This window comes from Oncorhynchus keta, chromosome 35, assembly GCF_023373465.1.
Source record: "Oncorhynchus keta strain PuntledgeMale-10-30-2019 chromosome 35, Oket_V2, whole genome shotgun sequence".
Taxonomy (NCBI): domain Eukaryota; kingdom Metazoa; phylum Chordata; class Actinopteri; order Salmoniformes; family Salmonidae; genus Oncorhynchus; species Oncorhynchus keta.
The window spans coordinates 57,400,448-57,410,895 of record NC_068455.1 but is presented as its reverse complement, the minus strand read 5'-3'; the positions used below and the strand labels follow the sequence as shown (position 1 = coordinate 57,410,895).

The 10,448-nt window shown below is 40.1% G+C and overlaps 1 protein-coding gene across 1 annotated transcript in view; it reads left to right on the top strand.

The window, feature by feature from the left end:
* The first annotated feature begins 394 nt into the window (after nt 1-394).
* LOC118368675 (equilibrative nucleoside transporter 2-like) overlaps nt 395-10,448 on the top strand; it is a 28,831-nt gene continuing 18,777 nt past the window's right edge. Inside the window, exon 1 of the mRNA XM_035752966.2 lies at nt 395-642. The gene's annotated coding sequence lies outside the window, so the exon portion shown is untranslated. The remainder of the gene's footprint in view (nt 643-10,448) is intronic.

Here is a 10,448-nt window from a genome sequence, read left to right as displayed (position 1 = left end):
TCGATACACATGAAAGCCTCCGGATCAAAATGATCCACAACATCATGTTTGTATACAGAATATGCACAGACATTCCACAACATACCAGTGTCCACGTTTTGAAGTTAGGCTCATGACCCTAAATGAGGAAAAGGTATTTCATTTCAAGGAGAAAACAAACAGGTTAACTAGTATTTTAGACAACTCAAACGTGGAAATGGGTCAAAATGACCCGCAACATCAAGACACATTTCAGTTGAATGCATACAACTGACTAGGTATCCTCCTTTCCCTTGCCTCCTGTGTGAGAAGTTGAACACAACAGTTCATTGCAGCCCTCCCGTTATCACTTCCTATTGCCGAAAAAAATTGTAGTCCACGATCTACATTATGGGAGGAGCATCTCAGCAATATGCGATGCTGTGTTTGATTCTGCCCGGATCGTGGCAAATGAAGGTTACGCTCTACGTGAGTCTCTTACTTCAGCGTAACCGTTCGTAACGATTTGGCGCTCGGGCCACGTGGAGTGATACATTTACGGTGTAACAATTTTTAATAATGACCTTCATGTCGTCTCTTTGGTATTCACAACGACATCAGCTTTGCTTACAGTCGCGACAGTGAAAACATTGAGCTGACTACCACGTTTCTCGTCACTACAAGGTGAGTGGGCGCAATGTGAGTCTGGCCTCTTCCGCGGTTTGATACGGAAAGCGGGAATGGAATTACCACAATTGTTTCAATTAATCGTAGCGATCAATTGTTTGGGATTATAATCGTGTGAATTGGTTTTCGTCATTGTCTGTTAGGTGATGCGACAGACAAAGCCGCTCTTGTTCACCGGGCTTCTGGGATTTATAAAGGGCCCCCTTTTTGTAGTGTTGCTAGAATAATGTCACCTGCTACAACTGTCAAATGGGTTATTTAGTGAAATTCGATTATTGGTATTTAATATGCTGAAGGGAAATATACATCACATTCCCCGACATCTTTAGGCTGAGTACAAGTAACGTTACTTAAGTTTGCTCGTAATGCATATGCCCACGGAGGCATTCACCGAAGTCTACGTCAAATCCTAAACCGTATTTTCAATTGAACTAGATGTATTTAATTCTATTGAAATTGCATATCTGTTGAAGAATGGCGCGACAGGTGCATTGCGGCGTGCTCTCAACAGTCAGCCAGTCAGCCTTTACAAACGGACTCTTTCACATCATACGCCATGACGGAGCGCTTGTTCAGGGCTTGGAAATCGTCACCAAAGGACACGCAGTTTTGAATATTCAATATTCATCATGGGCTTTTTGGACACCACATGGCCAAGACTGACGCAGTCGAGATTTACTCGTAATCCCGGATAAGAGATTCAGTGATAAACTGCGCGGCCTCTTCTGGAAATTCTGGGTGATCGATCAGACGGGTTTATTTTCTGTACTGGTGTCTACCATATGATTTGGAAGTGAAAATCAACAGTTCTACTGAGAAGGGCTCTTTAATTATTTGTTACTTTTATTTCTTATATATTTTTTAAGGTATTTTTCTTAACTGCATTGTTGCTTAAGGGCTTGTAAAAGTAAGCATTTCACTGTAAGGTCTACCTACACCTGTTGTATTTGGCGCGTGTGACAAATAACATTTGATTTGATAGGCTATATCTACATCTAGGATCTTAAAATGTTTCCCTGTATAGCCTAAGTAAATAATCAAATTAGCTTATTTGAGTAATAAAAAAATCTCAATGGAAAGGATTTGAGAAAATTCCACCTTTTGTTATCATGTTAGATATGAAAACAATGACAGAATAGATAAATCCTAATCTTTCTGTTTTGGTTATGACAGTAACAACTAGACCAGTTGGTGCTCAGAGACACTGATAAATCAGGGAGCTGCTCCACTTCCAATCTGGTCTACACGCTTGTGTGTGTGTGTGTGTGTGTGTGTGTGTGTGTGTGTGTGTGTGTGAGAGAGAAGAAAGAGCAAGAGAGTATGTGTGTTGCCCATGAAAGTAATTTCACAATTACACAGTGCTATGACACATCTATGGCTTGGGAAAACCGGTAAAGATCTCTTTGTAGTCCTGCTGTTCAAGCGAGCCCATGTCCCCCAATAAATGCCGCTTTAATCTGATGGACAGCTATTCTGTATGCAAGACGGCCCATTCGGAGTCATGGAATTAAAAACCTAAAATGAATGTCATTTATCCTACTCTACCGTTAATAGGCTACTGTCTGTGTGGACTAGTCTGCTAGTGTGACTTCTAGTCTAGAGGAGCAGCAAGGTGCTGAATTGGTGTCTGTGGCTGTGTGTAGGGCAGTGACCGAGCGTTCCCAGAAACAGCCCAGAGTCACCGCTACAAACACATTACTTACTTATTCAGGAGACAAAGGGTGTCCTGTTCATGAGGATCCTGAGTGCTGTGCTTCCCTCATCACAGAGCAGCAGCATATTTACAACCCCACTCTGGTGGCTCTGGGCCCTGTTTCTCAAAAGCTTCTTAAAGGAAAACTCTACCCCAAAAACTATATTTTGGTATTTGTTTAATTAGTCCATTGTTGATATAGTCCCAAAATATTTAGCATGTTAGCAATCAGGTTTTCAAGATCTGTAGATTCATAAATACAGAAATACAGCTGGTGTTATGCAAAACGCAGCATCAGAGCAATGGGACAAGGACATCCCGCCTCCTCTGGGCTCTTCCGGTCGCTGCCGGGCTGCGAGACAGACTTGGGATCGAACCCAGGTCTGTAGTGACCCCTTAGACCGCTGCGCCACTCAAGTGGCCCAATGAATCGAAGTTTAATGCTAGTATTATTTTCTCCTTCATGGCATGAGGTGTGGTGGCTTGTGAAGCCAGATCTGTTTCTAAAATCAATATGGACAGCGGCCAGTGCTGAAAGTTGAGTAGGCACATTTTTACTAACGAGGGCTTTGTTGAAGCAATAAGAGGTATGCTTACCTGTTTGACAGACGCAATTATGTTTATCCATATATTTGTCGGTATAGCTATGTCCTCCAATACTGTCACCATGCACTCCTTAAATAGGCCACCTACCTCCTTTCTGCGTCGGACTCAGGCCTCATGTCTGGGGTGGGAAATGTACTTCTGAAAGTACCATGATTAGATATATAATTACATCTCAGAATGAATTCCTTGCAAACAGCGAGAGTTTTGTTGCAAACAAGACACACTATTTTGGCATTGGAGAAATCTGGTAAGATGAATACAGGTAGACCTATTAATAGAGACATTGGTGATTTTACCAGTGAAATCAGATCTAATTATTATTGTCATTGAATTGATTATCTCACTAACCACGTGTTAAATGTGTAGTGCTATGAATTGGGCAGCGAGGTGATTTGCTAATAGTCTAATTATGTTCTGGCCCGCCGACTAGCTACAAGCTCAGGAACAAATTGGCTGAAGGCTAAACCCAGTTACCAACCCCCCTTGTATATTGAAGCAATAAGGCCCGAGTAGGTGTGGTATTAGGCCAATTTTCCACAGCTAAGGGCTGGTCTTGTGCAAGACGCAATGCGGAGTGTGGACCACAGCCTTTAGCCGTGGTATATTGGCGATCTATCACAAAACCCCGGGGTGCCTTATTGCTATTTTAAGCTAGTTACGAACGTAATTAGAATAATAAAAATAACAGTTTTGTCAAACCCGTGGTATGATATCAAATGCGGGATTGGTGTCCCTATACCGGGATGGTTGATGCTAATGTGACTAGAGTGACTAAACTTTCCAGGACATAGACATGTCTTATATGGGCAGAAATATTACATTCTTGTTAATATAAGGGCACTGTCCAATTTACAGTAGCTATTACAGTGAAAAAACACCATGCTATTGTTTGCAACAAACTTATCACTTCAACTGGTTAGATACATTCACCACTGAAGATAATGTACTTACATTCAGTAATCTTGCTCTATGTCATACTGAGGGTCCCAGAGATAAAAATGTAGCATAGTTTTATTCAACTGTGGGAACTGGGTTCTACAGTTTGAACCCCTGCTATCTCTGGCTCCACACCACCCCGCCCGGCCATCTTGATGTGTGAAAGTTGGTGTATAAGCTAATGATCCATCATGTTTGACATTCCTGTGAGTGTGTAAACTTACATTTTGTATTACCATATCATTTGTGTATGTTCTCTATAGTTATGCACTTTTAAATGTATCAATTGACCAATTAGGCACATTTGGACAGACTTGATAAAACATTTTGTGTATGCTTTACTGGATCATACTGAAACTTTGCACATACACAGCTTCCGTCTTGTGGCCAAAATCTAAATTGTGCCTAAACTTCAATATTATATTATGGCCTTTCTCTTGCGTTTCAAAGATGATTAAAAAAAAGGAAAACACAAACCAAAAAACATGCATTATCTGATCTAATGTGTTATATTCTCCTACATTTCATTTCACATTTCCACAAACTTCAAAGTGTTTCCTTTCAAATGGTATCAAGAATATGTGTATCCTTGCTTCAGGTCCTGAGCTACAGGCAGTTAGATTTGGGTATGTTATTTTAGGCGCAAATTGTAGGCGCAAAAAAAGGGTACGATTCTTAAGAGGATATATACCACGGCTGTCAGCCAATCAGCATTCAGAGCTCAAACCACCCGGTTTATAATGTCAATTTAATCACCCCCTTCACCATCATTCAAAAATGTGTGGATACACTGCAAAGCCAAGAGAACCAGGAGTTCTTCAAGTTAAGTGAAATGATGTTGTTGCTCGCCAGTTTGCTCTGAAGAAGAAACAATGATACAATGTAGCCCAACATCGCTTGCAAACTGCAAAGATGTGAGATTTGTTTCACTATAGAAGCACTGGTCATCTAAAAAATGTATTCCAGGTTGCTTCGAAGTATGTAAGAGCGTATCGGAGGATCTCCTCTCCATAACAGTCACACTTAGGTTTGCTATAAGATTGAAATCGGAAAGTAATATACCCATGAAAAAACTACGAAATATCTCCACAATACCGTTTGACGTATATACAGTGCCTTCGGAAATTATTCAGACTCCTTGACTTTTTCCCACATTTTGTTACGTTACAGCCGTATTATAAATATATTAAATGAAGCTGTCCAGTGACGCCACAAGTGGGCATTTGATTTGCGAGCTCATCACGTGAGCTTAATGCGCTACAGAAACACCGCTAACCAAACATGTGCACTGAATTAAAGGGCAACTAGATTTTTTTCCCAGAACTCAAAAGTGATCCCGATTTAAGCATGGTTGTGAACACAGGAAATCCAATGTTGTTTTTCTATTATAAAGGTGTGAGACCTGGGGGGAAACCAGGAGAGGGGGGGAAATCCGAAACATGGAAAAACAGAACTGAGAAAACTGAATTTTGGAGGGGGGTGAATTAGGTAAAAAATTGATTTTAAAAGGCCTTCCAGTGTTTTTTGCTGTACATGACTGCACTTTAGAGTGTGTGTCATCCTGCAGCACAGACTTTTGGGGAAAGTTGAGGACCGGTCCAATATTTGCTATGCACCCGAGAGGGAAGAGATTGGGTCATCCTAGAAATGTTTTAAAGGAATATAATATATACAACATAGCTGACACGATCCAAAGCGACTTAGTCATGCGCGCATACATTTGTACGTATGGGTGGTCCCGGGAATAGAACCCACTATCCTGACGTTGCAATGCTCTACCAAGATGCATGACAAGGTTGTAAATACTTTGTGAAGCCTCAATTTTAATATGATTTATAAAGCCTTTATTAAGCGGTGCTTATGTCACCCTTTATAAAACACAGGTTTATGTCATATTTGATATAGTGGGTTTCAACAAAGAACCCACTCATTTGCTCATGGCAAAGTGCTATAAATTGGATGGGAAACAGAAGAAGGGTTGGAAAAGCAGATGAAAAGCAAGGAATTCAAGACAAAAACCAGCTAAAATCCTACTTGGCTTTGCGAGACGTATTATTTTGACAGTGTGAAAACATTAGTAGACCATTATAGCTATGTTCTTATCTTTTATCGTACTGTTCCAAGTGTTGAACTTGGAAGTGTGATGGGGAGAACTGCCGAGAAGAACATTGTCCAAGCCTCGTCATATATCTAAAAGTCCAGTATTTATTTTTTATAGAACGCATATCACAAGGTTATCTAACCTTCAAGTACCAGTCCTCCTTACTTACACATTCTTTGCATTAAGTCATAATGCATTTATAATCCCTAACATCACCTGGCATGTGATTGTGTGCTGATAAATCAGCTACGTAGCTGGCTGATTCTGCCTTTTTTTATTTCCCTCCCAAAACCTGTTTGACAGCAGCCAATGCCAAGTTATGTGAATGTGGGAGTAACATTTTGGTGTTCTTTTTTGACAAATTCCATTAAATGTTCCCAAGGCCTGTTATTGCACGACTGCTGGCCACAGTGAAACCTTCACCAAGTGTGACCTTGCCTGTCTATGACCTTCCGTGATTTGTCTTGAAAAAAAATGACAAGTCGCCTGAAACACTGAAAGGACAACTTTACTGAAATTACTCTTTCCTGCCACAGAATCAGGTTGCCCTGTTCTATTTTTGTTTCCAGAGCCCTCGGTATATAGGTGTTTTCTAGTGTCTTTCAGGAATTGTAATATTAGTCTAATAAAGTTTTATTTTTAAATTAAAAAAAAAAATGTTTTTTTTTATACATATTCCCTAACCCATCAATTCTTAGCCTCTCGTCTGCAAAAATAAGTACACAAGAATCTTCAGTCTCCCAAGTTTCTGCTTAATCAGCTGATTAAATTGTCATGGGGCAGTGATTGTGTACTATTCTCTTGATCGTCTAAAGTTCCCCTTCTCTCTGGGTGATGAGGTTGAGCAGGTCTCTCTCACTCCTTCACAAGGTAGCGTTGTCCATGGCTTTACCCAGTTTCAACAGTTCTGCTTGACTGCTTGTTGTGTAGTTAGTTATGTTGAAATGACTTTGACCAGACAGATATAGGCCTACCTCCGGTCTATCACTAGAGGACTGAGTGATCTCGGTCTCCGGTCTTGAATCCGGTCAACACTCACAAGGCTGCGGGACGGTATTCCAGGGCGCTTTCTCAGAACATGCGAAGATCAGTTGGCAGGCATATTCACTGTAATTTCACATCTAATCCCCACATGTCTTAAAATGGCTAGCATCATTCCTGTTCCTAAGAACTCTAAGGCTTCATGCCACAATGACTACCTCCCTGTTATACTCACATCTGTAATCATGAAGTGCTTTGAAAGACTGGTTATGGCACACATCAACTCTATCATCCCAGACACCCTAGACCCACCCACCTAGATAAGAGGAATACCAATGTAAGAGTCCTGATCGTTGACTATACAGCTAAGCGTTCAACAGCATTGTCCTCTCCTAGCTTGTCACCGAGGTTAGAACCCGGTGACTGACCACTTTTTATGTCACTGTACTTGTGCACGTGACATTAAAAACTTGAAACTACTACAGTGCCTAGTGGAAGTCGACACATCCCTTGCATATGGAACGCCGCTTTGGTCTTTACGTGTCAAATAACACCATTTGACGCGTTAAATAAACTTGTTGACCAATCAGGACCTGGATATGACGTCACATAATAATTTAACATGTTCATACATTTTTTTACATAGTGTAATCAATGTGTAATAACTATCGGTCGTATTTCATATGCACAGCGATTCACCGATACGTATGCTATGATGCTGGTAAAGTTTTGTCTCGTGCACCTGGCGCTGCCGCAGAAGCGCAGACACGCGCAGACACACCAAGCTCTGGACAGTGCTGGTCATAAAAAAGCTAGCTAGCTGATGGATACAAAGCAATGTTCTTACCTTATCATAGCAAAACGACCATCGAGTTCAGTAGCTACATCTAAAATACCCCTAATTTATAAGACAGTTCTTATTTGATTGATGGTGTGCGGATCCACCAATGTGAAGGTAGCTACAATAAGGATTAGCCACAGTAGTGGAATTTGCGGTTTGCCTTCAAAATAAAAGTCTGTCATTGACAGTGACACAAATGAATACAAATAGGGGAGTTATGTCATAATTGAATATATCATGCTAAATGAGGTTGGTATATCATAGAAATTCAACAAAATACAATTAGTTAATTTGATAAAAATCTGTAATCACACTGGCTATATTAGATTTTAGAATTGCATTGGGGGTGTACTTATTTCACTGTACAGCCTTCCTTACGTATGGATTGTGGATCAATGACATGGGGTAACAGTCTACTCCGTGACAGCCAGAGAACACATAACGTTGTAGCTGTTATTGCGGGACTCTGAGACCACTGAATTGAGACACATTTATTGTACCAGTCAACCTACTATGTGTATTGAACACTATTCCAGAGGGAAAACAATACTGCGTGGATGTTTTGGAGTCTGAGAGTCTTGATCCCCCAACCGTAGGTAAGGCTGTACAGTGCAATATGATTGTCAGTACATGCAAAAGGCTGACTGGGGAGGTGATTTCCCTCATTCAAAGTCACTGATAAGAAGATATTTGCATACACTATTCACAGTTGTCTTCAGTGGGTGTCACCGAGTAGACTGATTCTCCATTTCATTGCTCCACATTACAACACCCCAACCTTGTTTAACATTATCTAGTCTAAATATGGCATGATTCCACCAATTTGTAACCTTCTGTGTCACTTTCAAAGAAGAACCTTTAGCATGAAGGCCAACCACAAATTCCACTATTGTGGCTCATCCTTATTGTGGCTAGACAAAACACATAACCCGGTCCGGTCAAGCAGCCTCACTGGTCAGAGGAAGCTAGCTGGTTGCTTATAACATAAGCTTTGGACAACAAATGCTAGCTAGTTATTTACATGAACTGAAGTTCAACAAAAGTGGCTACCTAGCTAATACTTACTCACATGGATTCCTAAATCATTGCTAAGAATATTGAAAATTACTGCAGTTTCTACTGGTCATTGTTTTCAGGCTGGTTGCACTGATGCTAGCTAGGTACCAAGATAAAGCTAGCTAGCTTCCGCAGAAGTTGCTAATAACATCTGTATCGAAGATATTTGCAAATGTTTTTTTAATGTTTTTAAAAATATCTTATTTCAAAGGCTCACAGAGACCTTTTCCCATTTGGTTGAACAAATGATTAACAACGCGGTATTGTATACACATCGTTCGTGGCCGGTGTGTGCTTGTTTGCAGACAGTGCTACTGAATAGTAGTGGTGGAGCTTGGCTTGAACATGCAAATTCAGCACACACACCATTCCATAATAGAATTATGTTATTTGACGTGTGAAATTAAAAGCTTATTTGATGCGTCAAATAGTGTTATTTGAAGTGCATTGTTTTTGACACGCAAAGACCCAAACAACGTTTTATACTTGCAGTCTTCACATTTTCCTGCCTTTTAAATTCAATTTAAAAAAAGGATTGGGTAAATTAGACCCCCCCTACAAAATCTAAAATCTATAAAACGTACTCCACATATTCAAAGTGTGTGAAAGTTAGAGAACATTTTCTAAATTAAAAATACATTTTAAAAAATTCTTGATTCCAGATGTTTTTACACCCCAGAGTAAATAGTTAGTGGATTTCCTTTGGCAGACTTTACAGCTGTGAATCATATTCTACCAATTTTGCGCAACTCTTACGGCAACATACAGTGCCTTCGGAAAGTATTCATACCCCTTCACTTATTCCACATTTTGTTGTTGTTGCAGCCTGATTTCCAAATGGACGCATTTTCCCTCACTCATTACATACATTTATCCTACACACAATATCCCCCAAAGCGAAAACATGTTCTTAGAAATTTTTGCTAATTTAATGAAAATGAAATATCTAATTTATATAAATATTAACACCCCTGAGTCAATATGTGTTTGAATCACTTTTGGCAGTGATGACAGCTGTGTCTTTCTGGGTAAGTCCTTAAGAGCTTTGCACACCTGGATTGTATAATATTTGCACATGATTATTCTTCAAGCTCTGTCAAGTTGGTTGTTGATCATTGCTAGACAGCCATTTTCAATTATTGACATAGATTTTCAAGAAGTTTTCAGTCAACTGTAGCTAGGCCATTCTGGAACATTCAATGTCGTCTTGGTAAGTAACTCCAGTGCATGTTTGCATGTTTTAGGTTATTGTCATGCAGAAAGGTGAAGTTGTCACCCAGTGTCTGTTGGAAAGCAGACTGAACCAGGGTTTCCTCTAGGATTTAGCCTATTCTTAGCTCTATTCCGTTTATTTTTGTCCTAAAAAAAACTCCATAGTCCATGCCGATGCCAGTGATGTTGGATTTGTCCCAAACATGACGCTTTGTATTCAGGACATAAAGTACATTTCTTTGCCACCTTTTTTTGCATTACTTTAGTGCCTTATTTGCAAACAGGATGCGTGTTTTGAAACATTTGTATTCTGTACAGGCTTCGTTCTTTTCACTCTGTCTGTAATGGCTTTCCTCCTGGGAAGGAGAGGCGGACCA